This window comes from Ascidia mentula, chromosome 6, assembly GCF_947561715.1.
Source record: "Ascidia mentula chromosome 6, kaAscMent1.1, whole genome shotgun sequence".
Classification (NCBI taxonomy): domain Eukaryota; kingdom Metazoa; phylum Chordata; class Ascidiacea; order Phlebobranchia; family Ascidiidae; genus Ascidia; species Ascidia mentula.
The window spans coordinates 3,939,901-3,959,887 of NC_138571.1; the positions used below are offsets into that span (position 1 = coordinate 3,939,901).

The window sequence follows — 19,987 nt, forward strand, 5'->3', positions numbered from 1 at the left end:
AATTAAGCCCCGTCACACAAAATCAAACAGACATTTTCTTACCAAAGTCCTGTTGTATTTCCCATGCTGTTTTCATATGCTTCATGCAGCTTGCGGCAATATGTACCGTGAACTTAGCTTCACGCGCCTGGCAATATGCCGTTTTGTCGGTTTAAATGACCCCCCTTATGCCCAAATTTTATCGATTCTGTCGGACCATGTGTTTTGTTTCACATATGATGCACCCTTTTAATTATGCCCCATTCTTGAGGCAATACGATCATCTCATCAAGTTAATTTGACAATTTGAAATATTCGTCACGCCCTGTTGCTCTCTCGATTTCCCATATGCGTGTATTTCACGTTCAGCGAATCCAACTGGTCGCATTCCCATATGATATTTTAGCGTTTTCAGTCTTCGGTGACCGTGATCTTACCCACCTATTACCGCCAATTTGTACGATGTAAAGAAAGGTAACCTCTTAGCGCATTTGTGCATTTCCCTTTTCAAGTTCCGTCCGATTATTTTGTTCATTTCCTTTTAAATTTCATTGCGGATTTTGTGGGATGCACCGATGATGTCATATAACATGAAAATATGTGTAACCGATGTGCGATTTGTGAGGATTGCAGCAAGATGTTTAATTTGTTATTGCGATTATTTTAGAAGCAACGGGGTCTGAGCCATCTAATGCAGGAACTTGCGCAAGTGAGATCGAATTTATATATTCTCTCGAAGTGCAAGGAGGAGAACATGATACCTAAAGGCATCAGAGTAACCAATCCGTTAAAACACACCTTCAACACTGAGCGGTCGCAACAGCTGTGCAAAAAAGTCTCTGTTAAACTGCGAAACCACCTACTAAGAATTATGTACAGCAAGCAACATAATCTAATAACAAGCATTCGTGGTACAAGGGATGACGACACGGATATTATTAACTTGGCTACATGTCGATATAACAATGCTCTGCATAAAGCTATCAACAAGACGAAACGGAAACTAGACGATTTGCGAAAAGAAAGACTTTCAAGTACACGCAACACTAAAGGAGGTGATACTGGTACAATAAACTTATCTGCACATAAACTTAGCAGTGGCGAAACATCACTTCTCCGGAAGGGTCTTAGTTTTTGCCCAGCGTCAATGCTAGACAAAATCAAAGCATGCGCAGATTTAGAGGCGTTCTTTCGCCGCATGCGCCTGGCTGAATATTTTCATGCGAACTCCACAAGCACACAAGATGGCTACACGAATAAGGCCCACTCCAAATCACACCACAGCGAATGGACACCTCCGGAAGGACGCAATCCAAACCTCGACCTCTACATAAGCTGTTTCCGGAATCGCGCAGAAGCGGAAATTCCTAACAAAGAAAGCAGACTTCACCACAACTTGTCACTAAAAGAATCAAAAGCTGTCCGGCAACTACGGAATTGCAAAAACCTCACAATTAAACCCGCGGACAAGGGAGGTGCCGTGGTTGTTATGGAAACAAAGGACTACGTACAAGAGGCCCATCGGCAACTAAACAACACAACGTACTACAACAAATTTGATACTGACCCCACAGATAAATACAGGAAAGAACTTGTAAAACTGGTTAAATCGTTTCCAGAGCGGGTCCGGAAAGAGCTGGGCTTGTTGATTCCCGAGGACCTTTCACCAGGCTTTTTTTACATGTTACCCAAAGTACACAAACCGAATATTCCAGGACGTCCAATTGTAATCGGCATTGGCACGCTCACGGAAATGGTATCGGAGCACGTGGAAAAATTATTTAAGCCACACGCTCAAGCCGCCAATAGCTATGTTCGGGACACCACGGATTTTATCAGAAAGCTATCCTCCATCAAACACCTTCCGCCCGATGCTATCCTGGTTACGTTGGATGTTGTATCCCTGTACAGCAACATAGACCACGGACGCGGACTGGAAGCCTTGCATAAAATACTTCCCGAAGAAGATGACTTCACAGAAATTGCTATTCAATTGACCAAGTTCATTCTGACACAAAACAACTTTCTCTTCAACGACGAACACTACATTCAGGTCAAGGGGACGGTGATGGACACACGCCTAGCACCACAGTACGCGAACATTTTCATGGCAGATCTAGAGAAACGATTCACGAACACCTGGAAACCGTCCCTTGTATTGTACCGTCGATTTATCGACGATATCTTTTTCATCTGGACTGGGGGAGAGAATTCTCTTCGAACTATCGTGGAGGACTTCAATGAAGAGGACCCTAACATACAGTTCACCATGGAACACTCGCTCACATCGGCGCATTTCTTAGACGTAACGGTTTCGCTGAACGACGGTGAACTCTTTACCTCCATATACCGGAAGCCAACGCACAGCGGCAAATACCTACATCCTTCCAGTGCCCATACGAAACATGTGTATCGATCCATCGTACACTCACAAACACTCCGGTACAGACGAATATGTTCCCGTGGCGACGACTGCAACGCACAGTTGTGTGAACTGCGTAACATGTTTATAGTGAATGACTACCGATCCAGCATGGTAGACAAGGAGATGACAAGAGCGACGACCGTCCAACGAGACCTGCTTATTCAAGAGAACCAGCGTGTTAACAAAAACACACGAATCCCCATCGTCGTCCATCTTGCATGGTGATAGCAGACTTCGTGCAGTGTTCCCGCAGCTTCCGGTTGTCGCTTATCGCCAACCACCAAACCTGAAAACATTGTTAACCCACACGGGGACTACTACCAAGAAGAACTTTGGGACTTACCCATGTGGAGGTGCGAGATGCGCATTATGCCACCATATGCACCGGTCTAATCAACGCATGACTAAGCATGGGCAAAATTTCTCACCACAGGGAACATTTTCCTGTAGGTCAACCAACGTCATTTACGCCTTAACGTGTGCTCGCTGTCCAGGAGCTTTGTACATCGGACAAACCGGACAAACACTGAGACAACGAATGAACGGACACAAGAACGATATTCGGCACAACAACTACGAGAAACCGGTAGGATCCCATTTTAACGAGCCTGACCACAGTGCTGAAGACATGAGGGTTATGGTTCTGCAGAAGGTCAGGAGAAAAACTAGACTAGCGAGAGAGACGGCGGAACAACGCCACATCGAAAAGTTTGACTCTATCAACCACGGTCTCAATAGAGACTGGGGCTTTATGAGTCACTACACGCACCAAGATGCCACGGGCACCAAGTGACCAACAATGAACACTTCTTCGTGCGTTTATCCTTTTTTCTTTCTTGTTAGCGCTGTTAGCGCTGTTACCGCATTTTATTTGACACGTTATTTGCTGCACCTGAATAAGCGAGATCAATCTCGCGAATGCTCGTGCTAATAAAGTGGTTTCATAGTCAGTCCCTTACAGAAGCAGTGCACAAGCAAGCAATATATTGATTATTTTAGTGGTTAGTGTTACGTTCATGTTCGCTTTTAGGTTTATTTCGCTGCACAACATAAAACGACGTAAGGAGATGCATTGTGGTGGCGCTCAGAAGCGCCCGATATGAGTTGATTGTGATTTTCCTGTTTCCTCTTGTCAAACGCGTTGCCAAAAACGCGAAACGAACCGGCGTCCGCGGAGACGTCACACGTGAGCCACTTCAGGTAGTGCGCGTTTCCCATAATTTATACATTTAAATGAAGTCATTGCATTTATCGCAGGCCTACAAAATCACCGATTGCTTTGCAAAACATGCTTGCGAGCAGCACACAAGACGACATTCCGTGCAACACCGGCCAACCGCATAATCCAACCTAACGCATTCAAGTGGAAATATCGCAGCCGTTCGAGAAGTTCGTTTTCTTTGATTTACTCCAGTCGTTCCAAGGCTTTGAAACCAATGTATGGTCACCGCGCGATAAGCTATAGTGTAATGTCACGATAAAGAACCCTAAATTTTACAGCGACGTTAATACAATCGACACAACCAGCGTTGGGCCAGACATCATAGACGAGATTTTTGTCGATTTAGGGATTCTTAATCCATCACAGTGCACCGATCAGGTGACGTCGGACGAAGAGGAAATTACAAAGTGTACATTAGCGTGTGGTGAGCGTTAATGTGTTTTTACCGATGTAGAAACCAAAAAAAAACAGATCCTCGCGCATTTTTCCCAAGAAATGGTGATGACGGCCATGACCGTTTATTGCTCATTTACTACGCCCCCTCGGACGAGGACGATGATTGTCTTAATGCATCGCAAAAAAACGCCGACCTCTTGCATAATGGTGTTGAATGTGCTTCAAACCGAAAGCTGTTTTCTCAGCCGATAAATATTTGGCCCTATTGTAGTAGATTGCCAGTATTATAAATGATTCGCCTCCAGAGTGCTCGCCGATTGTATCACAGGTTATGGCACAATTGAACAAAAATGGTGCGTCGCTCGGTGCAATTCGTCTGATGGATGAAGGCGAACTCCCGCTGACCCCGGATTCCCCCACCAAATCAAGCCCGATTGGGGCAAACTGTTATTCTTTCGCATGTTTAGTAGTATTGTTCCCACCTACACGATTCTTTTCTTTTGAGGGGAGGGGGGAGACGTAACGCCTCGTGGGAAAGAATAAAAATTTTATGGCACGGAACGGACGCAGATCATTTCCCCTTTATCACAGAACTAACTTTCGCGCCCTGCTTTTGTGTTATCGTGTTTTTTTAGCAAAAGGCCTCGAGGGCAGGAATGAAATGGCGCAGAACGGAAACCTTTAGATGAAGGCGGGCATGGTTTATGCGATTGTGTTCTGTTTTCTCGCTTCTTATTCTGTGTGTGCATGTGTTTTTCGGGAGCTCGCACTTTTTCTGCCAGGAACAAAAAGATGGCCTGTCCGGGTGTATTAGTCGCAAAAAGCACTCAGCAAATAAATCTTTCACTACAGGTTATCCACCAAACGCTCCACAAACAGATCATTTCCATACAATAAATTGTTACTGACGCTGCCAGGCATATTTTATTGTTGAACACTGCTCTTCTGGCAAACTTTATTTTGTCGACGTTTCGGCTGTTATGAAGCAGCCTTCATCAGGAGGTATGAAATGTAAATCAAGCAAAGTGCCACAATATTGTCTACAGCAGTACTCAGCATTAACTTCCATACAAGTCGAAAAAATGTCCACAATTTCATGCAATTCGTAGCCGCTTGCTTGTAGCAATGCGTTTAGAAAATCCGCTTGGAGTGCTTTTGCCGGATGTGTACGTCCGCCGACGTACGTTTACACCGTTTAACACATAACTCTCTGCCGCTAACGCGCCACGTATTTGAAACCCGCTATTGCCACGCGTCAGGGCGCTCATTTGTTCCGCGTCATCCGCGTACCAAAGCGATGTGGTCAGCTGCGTGTTTTTCGCTTCGATGTAGTGCTCCCTGTCGGCGGCAATGTAAAAATCGTACGGTCCAGCGTGTGTTACCGTGGCTAAATGCAGATATTCAACCAGTATCGACGACGAAACACTAGTCTGGGTGGGCTTCATCGTGAATAAATCCAACTCGCTTTTCGCACAGCTGATCGAGCACTTGTTGATCAGCGCCATCCTTCAAGCGAAAATATCGCCACGCGAAGTCGCGCATGTGTTTGCCAGCCGCCTTTTCCCGTTTCTTGACCGGTTCACCGGGTGGCGACTGTTAAGGCTACGACTTCGCATCGGCCAAAAAACGACCAGCCGCCAGACGCGATCTCTTTATATTGGCTTTCCGCGATGGCCGACCTGCCAAGAAGTCGCTTGCGAAGCCCACCCCCGATTCTAAAAACTGCAACACGGCGCGCCCCAAACTCCTGAACAATCCGCCCAATCCATGGCCGCGTTGCGAATTAAACTGCTAGCCGTAATGTCGCTTCTTCACCAGGTATTGTTTGACGCCACGCCTTTTTCTCGTTCGCAAAATTTTCTTCACCTCGAATGTATGTCTCCTTTCCACATGCTGTAATTCCTGCTCGTAAAGTGTCCTCTTCATAACCGTGCGGCAACGACGTGGCGTCCATACATGTCTTTCGCACGGCTTTCACGTGAGAGGGGAATACTTGTTTCGCGAGGTGTGTGACTTGGGAAGAATCTCGGGGAATATTAAACACAACCAAATAATGCGCATTCAAACTGATTGTGCGATGTTCGCTGCCCTTAAGAAAGTTGTTCTGCACAATGTAAATTATACTCGTGTCTTTATGGTGACTGTCCTGGGTGAACAAACGCGAAACGGTCAAGTTATCACGTATCAAAAGGGTTCGCAGGCCTGTCTCGTAAGAGGTAGGAGCGCCCTGCGCGAATTTAATTGTGTCAAGTAGGGTCTAGTACGCAGGCTACCATTGATCATAGTACAAAAAATCTGTTCTGGACGGGGCACGCTGAAATTTTCCTTTATTCTTAGCGCGACAAAACAAGTCTTTCCACTTCTGGTTGGTCCAGAATTAAGGCATGTAAGCGGGAGCGCAAATTCCATGTTAGCGCAAAAACGAGGAACGCAAATCGAATGAGTTTCAACGGTTGTCGCATTTAAAATTTCACGCCCGTTACCCGCACACGACAATGTCAAACTGACAATGGTACGAATCGGTAATTGAGCCCAATTATACCAACATGAATTTAAAACGCAATGCCAAAAAACCCACACCGAGATCAGTTTCAAAATCGATACGCGAAATAATTTTCACCGAATGGCATAATTTACGCAAGCGACATCAAAAACATTGACGAATCACATTTTCATTGCCACTGAGCGGCGAACATAATTCACGCAATTATTTAACTCGCCCGCATGCACGCAATCTTAGTAATGACATTAATCACGATGCCGCTTAGATGTCGTCCGAATCATACAGAAAGCTATTCAAGCCATTAAAACGATTTAGCTTTACAATGGCGGAGATCAAACAAGCTTAGGAACACAGAGACGAATTACGATGTTATCGGAAATAAACCCACAAAACAGCATACTGCCAGGCGCGAAGCTAAGTTCACGGTACATATTGCCGCAAGCTGCATAAAACATAGGAAAACAGCATAATCGTGTTGGGCGTTACTGTACATAATATTATAAACAAACACTCCCATATGTGTGGAATAGTACAGAAGCACACCGCGAATTTATTCTGGAATCTTATTAATATTCATTGCATAAATGCAAACAAGTCACTTCTTTCGGGATGGCGACTTTTCATCACACACCCATGTAACATTTGTGACATACTGCACAGCTTTTGTTCATTGTGGGGTGGCAAGTTACCCATGCGTGACAACACTTTATTCTACCAAAGTTCACTCACATTTTTCCTGTATTTCTGATTGTAAGTTGGGTTGTTGTGGTGTTGCATGTTGAACCACGTTGACCTGTTGTGGTGATGTATGTTGAACCACGTTGACCTGTTTTGGTGATGTATGTTGAACAACATTGAACTGTTGTTTGATCGTAACTGGTGCATTGAAGACTGGTCCAGTTGTGTGGATGTGTTGGTCGCCAAGTACAGGGCCTTCTCCTTGGATATTCTGCATGTTATGTGGTGTAAAAGTCAGGGTTGAAATGAGCAGTTAGGTCTACTCGATGTGTAGTTGATATAATGAAACATTTCTATCGACAATTTACAGCAATCATAGACAAAATAGTTTGTAACCACAAATATTCTAGTTCATCAGAAATAAACAACATATGGATTGGGCCTCAAGAGGAAACTTCGTCATGCAGTGATTGAAAATCCCATCAAGCCTAGCAACGTTTATCAGACAGTTAAACTTCCGACTTACAATTTCACGTTGCGGCATCATAACTTACCACTACACGTTCTCCAGATGTCCCTGGAACATCAACAATGTCATGTTGGCTGATCGTTGGTACAACATCCAACATTTGTTCTGGGTTTTCTACATCTTTAGGAGCAGTTTGATTCACATTTTCATCTGTATCACTCGATTCCCAACTGGAGCTATTTTGTGATGAGTCATACATCGTTGGTGATGACTAAGCAGAATCACGCAATACAGCATTGTAGTAAAATTATATTTTGTAATTGCTATCTCTGCATTAAAACTTACCACTACACTTTGTGAAGATGTCCCTGGAACATCAACTACATCATGTTGGCTGGCCGTTGGTAGAATATCCAACATTTGTGAGAGATCATCCATATCTCTTGAACTCCCAGCTTGATTGATAGATATATGTTTTAGTGTTGTATGGAACATGTGAATTATAATCACATTAGACTGTTTAGTGAACATGTGTGAAGCTTACGTTATAGTCGTTAAACCATTTCATGTGGCCAGAGCAAAGGGATTATATTTACTGAACCAACTCATTCCAGAGCACTCAAATATTTATATAAGTTGACTTAACGTCACCTTGTTCTTGTGGAGCAGATGATGACATATTTGTCTGCAAGTTTCAACGTTCCTTCAAAGTTTGCTAGGAAATATGCTTGTTAATAGTTTTTTCCAACAGACAACAAAATATTACAAACTTTAGTGAGGCTTATATTATTTAAATAGAAACATTTCAAGGTGATAGCTTTGCACTGAGGTCAAAATTATAATATTAAATATTAAATACACTAGGTAAACAGGCTTCACAGCCCAGGCACTGCAGCCTAGCTGGATCAGCTACTTTTCCCTGACAAAAATAGGTCGCTGTGATTTTTGTCGAAAATCTCACCTTAAAGTTGCGGTTGATCTGGTTTTCAAATACCACGCGTTGCAAGTTTTATTTGCACATTGTGAGGCAAATCTCATATGGCCTCATTCTTTACACAAGAAGAAAACGTATTTCCTAAATCAACAAACATGTAAAATGTGCAAATGTTTAGTTAATTTTAGACAATGGGAGACTAACCACCTTCACAATACAAGAGCCTGACAAACAATACTCCATTACTGTTTGGCAGTGTATAGGGTTTTCATAAGTCTATCGAGCCCACGTGGTATTTATAAGTTATTTATAAGACAATCAAAATAGCACGTCATATGTAACCTGTTGCAAATGATCAACCCTTGGGCGATTCAATGAAAACCAGCATCACATGGACGCCTATACGAGCTTACATTACAAAAAATGTTGATTTAATCGTGCGTTTTCGTATGTTTTATCATAATATTAAACTTCCGAAACAGAGATATAACGACTGCCATCTCATTTTGTGTGGAGAAAGAAAAGAGAAAATTTGGTTAACGTGGGTCGGCTTATGACTGAAAACTTTATTTCTTCAATATCGTGATTGCTTCCCGAGTAGGGAGATTTCAAGCGGTGGCTGAGGCTGCTTGATTACTTCCTGACACTGGTGATGAATGGCGAAACCTTTCCTGTTATAAAGCAAACATCCAGACCAGGCATCGATAATCTAACCGCTGAACAAATCCAAACTCTGTAATGTCTCAGTGGGCAGTTACTATTTTTATATTCAAAACTCTTCACTGTTTTTTACGTTGTTCGAGAATGCGACTTTGGGACATTTTATTTGAAATACAACCTTACTTTGTTCAAAATATCTCTACAATTTACACGGAAGTATTATAGCACGCGACTGGCAGTAATTTGCCTTCTATTCGCCAGAGGTGCCGGGTTGGATTGTAATGATGGGGATTGCGCAGGTTACCGACTTCCACATAGCACAGTGGTTACAACAGAACGTTCATATCACAAACAACAGAGCGATTAAAGTAATCATTTCCTTTCATAAATTCAGCAAAACGTCACCGACCGCAAAGTGGGACGATGTGGTTGGCGTCAAACATCGACATCTGATGCGAATCGTTTCTACTCATGAGCGACATCTAGTGTCGTAGGTTAAACAATAAGGCGTTTACTATTAACGAGGGGAATCACCTACTGTGTCTGGAGAGAAGAAGGGAAGAAGATTTAGGTGAAAGTTCCTCGCACAGTGGGACGATGTGGTTGGCGTCAAACACTGACATCTGATGCGAATCGTTTCTACTCATGAGCGACATCTAGCGTCTTAGGTTAAACAATAAGGCGTTTTCTATCAACGAAGGGAATCACCTACTTTGTCTGGAGAGAAGAAGGGAAGGAGATTTGGGTGACGATGTGGTTGGCATCAAACACCGACATCTGATGCGAATCGTTTCTACTCATGAGCGACATCTAGTTCCTTATTAAAAGGCTTGACTTGTAATATCTAACGTCGCCGGTCGCAACTTATCACCAGTGATTCTCTGCGAACTACGTCAGAGGGTGATCCACTGCGACAAACTTGCAGTCATGTCACCACTGTTTTTGCCACGTTGTTTCTTGTGTTTATTCTTCAATTGCGTAATAGTTTTGCGCAAACTTAAATGAATTAACCTTTTAGACCACAAATCTATGTGTCTGTTATTGTATAAGCGAGACCAGTGCCTTAGTCAAAAGCTGCAATGATGAGACCTTACAGAAAGAAACAATGTGTAAACCTGTCTTTAGCTTTCAAGGATTTCATTTGCTCATCTTTATTCTATTTAATGGAATAATTTTCATATTATCCGCCTAGCCTTAGAACGCCAACACTTCACAATTCGTTGAAGCCTCTGTCAACTCATATCCTTACTCACAACAAAACACTGATAAGTTCAAGATATCAGTTGCAGAACTTCTTCATTCCACGGGTAAATCCAATACAATACCTTCACCCGTGGTAAGCAACAGGAGGGTTTAGTTTAGCCCTCCACTGTCTGTGACAATATTCAACTACTGTGGTGAGTTCAAGCATTGAGGAAACTTCCATAAAAGCTCTAAACAGGAAACAGAAAGTTTCTCGCGCAGGTCCGCTCAACTTTACACAATGGATCGGAGACTGCCAACTTTCATGAACCCGGTGACGCATTTCCCGCTAACAAAATGTTACGCACACTCAACAAAAAATGTTGTCCATTTTAGGGAAAATGAAACTACGGTTTTGTTAAACTGTCTTACGTGTGAATTCACGAACGTATAGGAAAACTTTTATCATTGCAGCAACGGAAAGGTGACGGAATATGATATGGCATAAAATTCGTTACTCCTTCAAGTAAAAGCTTGTGAATCCCCAATTAATGGGTCGAGGCTTCTTCACGCTCTTCGATTCCTTTCAATGCAAGGAACCAATATAAGAACTACTTGCTTGCAGTTTCATGTGATAAGTCCAGGGATGGCGGGTTTGCGACAATTATAACAAGTACTAAAAACAACAACCACACAAATTGTTGCTTGGAGGTGTTTGTTGTGATTGGTCCCTTTCCATAGAATCTTGATCTGGTCTGAGGCGACCCAGGTTCGACCAATTAACTCACCAACCTTGTCTTACTTGCATTTATCGACGTGATATGACGTCGATGATATATTTAAGGTTTCTCGCCTTCCTGGTCTCCTCGCTAACTCTACCATATTCACTAGACGAACTTGATTGCACAGCGACCTTCGTGTTGGCTTCAATACCATGATTGCTTTCTGAGTAGGGAGGTTTCAAGCGAAGGCTGAGGCTGCTTGATTACTTCCTTGAACTGGTGATGAATGTTAGGCGAAACCTTTTCTGTTATAACGCAAAAATTCTGACCAGACATCGATAATCTAACCGCGGAACAAAACCAAACTCTGTAATGTCTCAGTCGGTCGTTACTATTTTTATATTTAAAACTCTTCACTGTTTATTACGTTGTTCGAGAATGAGACTTCGATCCATTATATAAAAAGTATAACCTTATTTGGTTCAATATACCTCCACAATTTACACTGTAATATTAAACTGATCATTTCACCGACCGCACAGTGGGACGATGTGGTTGGCGTCAAACACCGACATCTGATGCTTACCGTCTTTACCCATGAGCGACATCTAGCGTCGTTTCAAACACACGCATACTGGAGGGTTTGAAACGGACATATCTCATATGCGTGTTGTCACTTGGTGATAAATGAAAACTGAAAATAGGTTTTGACCACCAGGTATCATAATGATATACGGATCTGACGTTCTTCTGGCGAAAAACAACAAAAATACACTTTTTGTTGAAAAAAGATTGTATTTTCTGACGTTTCGCCTGTACGAACAACTAGGCTTCTTAAGAGAATAAAACAAACACAGTAGCGAAGCGAACCCACAGGGCAAAGAAATTAAGCGACAAAAAGTACAATAACGCGCATCAGTTAAAACACAGCGGGACATAAATCAATGGACAACATCAATCGCGGGTAAAACGGCCAAACGTTGGAAACAAAAGTCACCAGTGATTACGGGCGAAATTGTGGAGCACGGGTGAAAATACTTTTCAATCATTACGATTTAAGATATTAGGTAACGAATTAATATAATAATTTTTCACAACCAACCGTTTTGCCCAAATTGTTTCCTGTTTCAATCCTTTTGCTTCCTTCCAATAGATACGGTGGTCGGTGTTAAGCATATGGGCACATAGAGCAGATTTATTGGGTTCCACATTGCGTATAGCTGCTTTGTGTTCTATAATACGAGACGTTAAATTGCGCTTAGTCTGGTCAATATACACTGTGTTGCAATCAAGGCAAGGTATCAAGTAAACCACACCGGTCATTTGAAGCATGGGAATACGGTCTTATGTTTGGGAAACATATTTTCTAAATTGCACACCGGTTTCATGGCAACTTTTACACCAGTGGCGTTGAGTATTCTTGATATCCGCTCAGAAACTCCCTTTACATATGTTATGGAAGTGAATGCTGTGTATGTTTGTGTGGGTTTGTGGTGTGTGTGGGGTTTGTGATATAAGTTAGTGGGGAATTTGTTTAGATTTAGGACGTCCCGAATGTGTTTGCGTTCAACCCTCCGAGTGTGTGGATCCGCAATATGTGTAATCCACAGTAAGTTTTTTATGTTTCGGGTGGTGAGAGGTGTACATAAGGTTCTGGCCACAGTAAGTTTTTGATGTTTCGGATGGTGAGAGGCCTACACGCAATAACCGCTACTTACAATACACCTCTCACCATCCGAAACATCAAGGCAATGGTAGCCTATATAGCCATGGCAACATTTAAGTAAACATATATATATATATATATACCATTCTTTAAACTTCGGTACAACCGAAATATCGCAAATTTCTTATCACATATTGACAAATGTTGTTTCTGTTAAAATGAAAATCGACGTGAAAACATACAGTAAGCACATTTACATCCAACTCTCTCGTTTTCAAAGAAAGGAAATAAGGCAACCGCCGCTTGTCGGATTCAGCTTTAATCCGATGTGCACAGTGGTTGAGACGGATTGGATTTCTGAAGATCTTATGCCGAAACGTGACTTAAATTTGGTGACAAATTATATCGCCTTGTAAGAAATTTTGTTTTACGACGAGTGGATATTTAATTGAAATATGTAGGTTTCGAGCCTTGTTTATTTTCTTATATCATTTCTGAGAAATACCTCTTTCAAGAATTCAGATTTGAATCTGATGTTCCAGACCTTCCACCATTACCTTTACGAATGTGACATTGAGAGAAATAATAGCGATTAGAGATTTTATTTTATTTACGTTTAACAGACCACGTTGTTTATAATTTCAGATCAAAACCAGGGAAAATGAAACCTGCTGGAAATTTTTTTCCACAGAAATAAAACGATAATAATAAAACATCTCCTACTGTCACAAATAAAATCCAATGAGTTATTCCGCATATCGAAGTTGAATGGACGAGATCTGTCACACCGAGCATTACCATGCATTGGTGTAAAACCGCAAACAACTCACTCACTTAACGAAGTTTTGATCCGCATTATCGATGCTCTTGCATAAAATGCCTTTACTGTAAGGACTTCCCACACACTTTTCGTCTTTTATATCCATCACTGTTTTGTATTCTTTGTGCGTTATGGCCTTATCACATGACTAGGTTGCTGCCCCTTCCCCGTTTTGTTGCTATGGTCTACTATCACCTTGAGTGTGGCCTCTTGGCGTTTTTGTGTACGTGTTGTCACGGACGCTTGTCACAGGAAAAGTTTTAACGTTTTTTTTCCAATTTTTTGTTTAGACAATCAAAAAAGACTTGATGATGTGTTTTGTTGTGGTTTTTAATTTTTTAAGGCTTTTCTTGTAACACAGACAATGCAGATGCCAAAAGGCGAAATTAAAATTTATGTTAAAAAAAGATAATAAACTGGTGTTGATCGTCCTTCACTCCTTATGGTGTTCCAGGAATATATTATGTTGATTCACAAAGACAGTTCCGCCGGTCACCGACTTCCACAGTCTGATTCCTGTACTTTTTAAAATTTTATCCAGACCAAGAATTCGATAAATATCATGCTAAATGTGTGCAAAATATCTACAGTTTCGTTACCAACAAAAATCGTGCTAACATTAGTGTAAATGTAAATAATTTCAGTCCGTTGCACCAGACAAACCGAACAAATCTCAGTCAGGTGAAATGCTATTGCTGCAGAAACATGGTGGGAAAAAGTCCGATGAGACCAAGATAAACATCAGTAGTCCTTAATTTTCCTTAATAACAGCAAATTTCCTGTCCAGCAAAGCTGTCTTTTGCGAAAAACATAGTTCGCTACACAATTGTTTATGTTTTAACGTATTTCTCACTTCTGTGCCGCTACATTATACAAGCAGTCCAGCAAATAATTTGTTACTGTAGCTTTCAGACATATATTTTAAGTTTATTTTTGATCAAGCAAAAATCTTTACTTCCCCTTTGCAAATCAATTTACTTCTGTCAACTCTGGCAAATATTTACCAATCTTTCTGGGTGCCCAAATACGTTTGCAAACAAAAAATATATGGGTTCTTCAACAGGGCGTAAAGTCCGCCTTTATCATAATGACTTTATTTAAAACTTATAATAGTTGTGCATTAAATTTGCCTATCTTTGGTGGTTTGGTAGATTTTGGGACTGCAAATTGAAAGATCATTCTCTTACACAAGGCATATTATAACATATGCGGTATAGGTTCGAACGTAAACAGTAGTAAAAGAACTAATTATGGGTAAATTTAACATAACAAGAGTTTCCAGTTGACAAACGGTGCATGTTGGTATTTATGCAAACATTGAATTGTTACGTCAGGCAGTAATTGAAGCTTAATACCAATATCATGGTTTTCCCGGGTTGCCTCTGCAGAAATGCTTTGAACATCAATATATGTCAAAGTCAAATTCTCACCAATAACGAAAACAGATTCAATACCATTAACACAAACTCTCCTACAATAGAGATAGCAATAAAAATAAAGTTTTTTTTGGTATGTTTTGTCGGCAATGTGGCGGCTCAGTTTTGTCCTTGCTGAGCATTTAGAAACAGAAATAAACTAACACATGATTTTCCTGATTCGAGTAAAATTGGAGTTGCAAACAATTTACAATGTTTTATCAGAAAATCATTAAAATCTGGATTATTTTATTCAAATCTTTGCGGATAAAAGTTGCTCAAGTTACATCTTGTATTTCAATTCGTAAAAAGATGTAAGGCCCAAAAATTAGATTTTCATGCTGCCGAACGTAATACATTGTCTTTCATCCAGAAACCTAAGGCCTGCTGTTTACACGATCTGGATATTACTATGGTATCGCCACTGGTAAGTTTGCCTTCAAATCACCGTTAAAATGAATAGAATTTTTCTTAAGTTGCTCCCTAGCGCAATTTGTTAAAACGAATTAGTAAAAAGTAAACACCCCCTCGGCGATTCGAGATTCCAATTTGGATGCCAACACAAACAGTGAAACTCACATTTGTTTTCCTACCCAAATTGCTCAAAATGCTTTAATAATTTAATGCCACCCTATTGCAGCTTTCCTCTGAGCAGAACGTTTTCTATTTTTCTGAAAAGTACTCGGCAAACACGAAATTACTCCATTCGTTTCTCGTCTGTTCAACATATTCAACCTACTAGATGGGATGAACATGGATCAATATGGGACTTTTCGATGGCAATACCTCTTATACCTCACCAAATTTGTCTATGCTTTTTTTGTCTGGATTCTTTTTTTAGTCTGGATTGATTAAGATCGTGAGATGTGCAGAAGAATCGGCCTTAAAATATCATTGCAATTGCGCGATATAGATGGAAGCTTCAGCACGCAAACGACAAAAACAAAGAAAAGAAATCAATAATTTTATCGTCGGTAGCATGTAAAAAGTCCTGCGGTACAACAGTGGTCATTTCTAGTGATGTCTTACGCCGGATCCGGGTACCCGGACCCGGCCGGATATTGACCAATTTTCAATACCCGGACCCGGCCGGATAATACACTTAATTTTACCGGATAGTTGGGAAAGCATTTTTGTCCTAAAAACGGACAAACATTCGCAAATTGCTCGTTTTTGGGACCCGGTCTGTGATACTCGCCGACTTCCGATTTTTCTTTTGTTTGTTATCAAGGTTTTCGTGACGTGTTATACCATATTAATAAATGCCCACGTTTATTTGTTCCACTTATGATAAGCTAACCTTAACATAGCATTCTGTTTGGCAATCAAACATTTTTGCCATAATACACGAATCGGCGTTAACAAACTGCCGGATCCAAATTACCCGGCCGGATTTGATTGACAACTATCCGGATTCGGCCGGGCCGGATAATTTGGAACTGGGAACATCACTAGTCATTTCCCATGTGTCGATGTATGATACGAAGGCAAGATCAGAGAAATAGCGGCGAAGAATTAGATCTGTTCTCATGTAAAGCCACTCGCTCAAGGTAATTGGGTAACTTTGCGTGTAACGAACAGCGCCACGAAGAAATATTTTGGTTTCAGGAAGACGTTTGTGCAAATCAATTATCGCATATTTTATTCCTGATGCTCGTTGAAGCAAAACACCGGGGTCGTATTGAAGAAAATGTGCACCTATATTAAACACCAAAATAACACTACGATTTGTTGTAATATCTCGTAACGTATCGACAATATAAGGACGACTTTCTGGAGGTCCTGGGTTGTACAACGGGTTACCATGTGCCCGGTAATGAAGTTCAATGTCAAATTTTCTGCCAATGGCATTTCTACTCATGGACCAACAACGATTACTCAAGGGATTGGGATCATCTTTTGCTTGTAATAACGGCAGCAGTCTCTTTGTCGAATCACCAACAAAAATATATCGATTTATGTTGAAGACATTGTCCGTCGCTTCATTCTTATTTTCGTTGTTACAAACCAATGAATTCCATTTTCCATCATAGTAATAACCGCTCGGATAACTGAAATTTTTTATGTGAAGTTGCACTGCTGTGTTATTTTCACATTTCTCTAAACTCCTTAAACTGTCTTTAATATTCCCATTGACAATAAGAAGTTTTCCGGGATTTCCCAACTCAACTTGCCAGTTAACCTTGGACTTGAAAAGCAGTTGAGAACCAAGAGAGTTTCCTGGCAGAGTGACAAATTCAATCATTGGGATTACTTTGGGACAACTTGTATTTGGTGTTAAGCCACCGCATTTCCATGTAATCCCGTGGTAAGGTCGGGAATAGTCACAAACCGGCGATTTTTGCTGAAAATATATACGTTTTAATTTTTGACGAAAACGGCGGAGAAATAGGATTATTCATGCAAAATGCAGCGGTTGAGCATAGAATTTACCTTAATCAAATAAGTAACAAGACTTATTTGTTAAAAAAATAATGATTGTTGCGAGTAATGCTTAAAGAACAAAATAGCCTTCAAATGTAGTAATTCTTTACTTGTTATTTTAATATATTTTTAATGCTGTGGAAATTAACGAGCAAGGGACCTTTGGTCTACGTCACACATTATCGTTTTGCCATCGGGAAAAACTGCTTTATAAGGTTTGAGGGGATTGATCAAAGTTGCTTTTCATGAAGTCTCTTGCTTCAATCAATCCTTCTAACTTCTGTCCAACCGTGTAGTTAACATGTAATGATAACAGATAGTTTGGGATCTGTGGTTTGGGAAATGTTTTTCGGCCATTCAACAACGCCCTGTTCGATTTTATTCAGAAGGTCGTCTACTTCAGGCATGCATTTTCTCCAATTTCCATTTTCGGTGATCTTTTTTGGAAATTTTTTGATTTTGTCATCTGACAGCGTTTGAGGTTGAAATACAACAAAGTACACAATTCGACAGTCATGTAGGAATAAGATTGTTGTGGTACGCAACAGAATATTTGTTCCGTGAACAACGAGGCAGTGTTAAAGGCTCTGTTCAAGGTCAAGGATGACGAACTGAAGTTCGCAAGAGCAATACAAATTGCTGTGGAAACTGAAGATGCAGCCAAGGTGGCAAAAGAAACAGTTTTTGGTCCTGTAAGGGAGTCGTCTGTGAATAAGCTAAAAGGAGGCAAGACAGCGAAGAACTTTATTTTCCGGGATATCCCAAAGGAATCGTTAAAGTGCCACCGGTGCGGAAAACCTGGACATTTTGCTTCAAACTGTCCTTTTAAAGACTCGAGGTGCAATTTCTGCAAACGCAAAGGGCATCTGCAAGCTGTGTGTCGTAAGAAGAACCAGATTTCAAGTGTGAGGTTGGTGGCCTCTGTTAACTGCAAAGCGGTACCAAAATTGGTCATTCCACTTGTTGTCGACTCAAATCATTCAAGGTGGAACTCGATACCGCTGCAGGTGGTAACATTTTGTCAACCAACGTTTGGAAAAGTATTGGGCGACCGAAGCTGGAGTCCACTAGCGTTGCTTACCGATCCGCCTCCGGTCATCCCCTGAATATTATTGGTTCTTGCCTGTTGAAGGTCCACGTTCCAAATACCGACCGACAAAAGCTGTTGGGCGCTGCTACTCAACCTATTCTCTTACGATATTGAGTACAGAAAAACTTCCGACATTAACAATGCCGATGCTCTTAGTCGTCTTCCAGCTGGAAAGGATCTTACATTTGATGAGGAGGAAACCGCCGTTGATACGGATACGGTATGTGCGATTACAACGTTGAGTAATCAAGTAAAGCCAGCAGACGCGACAGCTATTATAAAAGAAACGGCCAAAGACCGGATTCTGTCCGAGGTCATGAGGTATACTCAAGAAGGTTGGCCAAATAAACGTTTTGACAAGCAAATTTCGCTCAATCGTTACAGTCAGATTGCGGACTCCCTTAGCATCAGTCATGGCTGCTTACTGTCTGGCTGCAGAGATGTGATACCTGCAAAACTTCAACGTGAAGTTCTCAAGTTGTTGCATCAAAGTTACTTGGGAATGCAAAAGATGAAGCAACTGGCTAGAACAGCTGTATACTGGCCAAATATCGACAAGGACATCATGGACATGTGTCGCAAATGCCACAACTGTGCCGAGTACACCCGAAAAACCTTGGTGTCGACTACATGTGGATCATGCCATTAACTTTATGGGTCACAATTGGCTCGTTATGGTTGACGCTTACTCAAAGTATCCATGCATCCACGCTACACAGTCTATCACAGCAAAAGCTACTGCGGATCTTTTGGAGAAAGACTTTTCTCATTTTGGTTATCCCCATACACTAGTCACTGACAACGCCCCGACGTTCACCTCTGACGAATTCAGAAAATTTTGCAAGGAGAGAGGAATAGTTCACCTCACCGGAGCTCCTTACCACACAGCGACAAATGGAGCAGCTGAACGTCTTGTTCAGACTTTTAAACAAGCATTAAAAAAGTCTGTGAAGCCTCCAATACAAGCAATCATGGAATTTCTCATTTCTCAAGGACGGCGACTGGGAATGGTTATTCGCCAAGTCAACTTCTCAACAATCGGCAAATGCGTACGAAGATTGACGCGCTTATACCTTCACCCCCTCATATTGCTCAGGGAAAATTGTCGAGAGAAACTTTAGCCGCGAACTCGAAGAATCGTCGCAGTGCACGGACTGCGTACAAAGTAGGGATGCCATGCTACGCATTGTATTATGGCCCAATAGGGAATCTCATGTACAAAACAGGGTTCGCAATTTTCATCCTCAGATGCACCCGAGTATGGCCCGGGTAATCCACGAAGGTCCACTGGACGTCGTAAACCGCCGCAACAATTTTGTTGTTAAAATTGTGTGTGATTTTGTGCATTGCGCGGTTTTGTGTGTTATTGGGGAGGTGTTGTGGAACGCAACAAAATACTCAT

At 41.5% G+C, this 19,987-nt stretch overlaps 1 long non-coding RNA gene and 1 pseudogene across 1 annotated transcript; both read right to left on the reverse strand.

Moving 5' to 3' along the window:
- Positions 1-8,029: 8,029 nt before the first annotated feature.
- LOC145906836 (uncharacterized) lies at positions 8,030-8,749 on the reverse strand. Its single transcript, XR_014402869.1, has 3 exons — positions 8,634-8,749; positions 8,324-8,387; positions 8,030-8,127 (listed from the first exon to the last, which is right to left on the reverse strand). It is a non-coding gene; the product is annotated as an uncharacterized LOC145906836 (long non-coding RNA).
- Positions 8,750-16,476: 7,727 nt separating this feature from the next.
- Positions 16,477-18,012, reverse strand: LOC145906908 (NXPE family member 3-like; annotated as a pseudogene).
- Between the last annotated feature and the right edge of the window lie 1,975 nt (positions 18,013-19,987).